Here is a 310-nt window from a genome sequence, read left to right on the forward strand (position 1 = left end):
TTCCCCATGGCAACGCTGGGGTACTCCACACAAAGAAGCACCTAGCAGTTTAGTTCACATTTTTTAATAACATGGCACAATGTACATTACACAAGTCTTCGCTGAGGAGGAAACATGCTGAAGATTGAGAGCCGCTTCACTTTGCTTTTCACATAGGATCTAGAAAGGACTTTATTACATACAGGATAAACAGCAAAAAGGTTTGTATATAACAATCTCTTTACAATACTGAAAGCTACCACTACGGTTCCAGTGTACATATTCTTCAGGGTTGGGATTTTTTTGTCAGGTTTTTTTTTTTTTTTTTTTT

Source organism: Acanthisitta chloris, unplaced genomic scaffold, assembly GCF_000695815.1.
Source record: "Acanthisitta chloris isolate BGI_N310 unplaced genomic scaffold, ASM69581v1 scaffold762, whole genome shotgun sequence".
In the NCBI taxonomy this organism is placed as follows: domain Eukaryota; kingdom Metazoa; phylum Chordata; class Aves; order Passeriformes; family Acanthisittidae; genus Acanthisitta; species Acanthisitta chloris.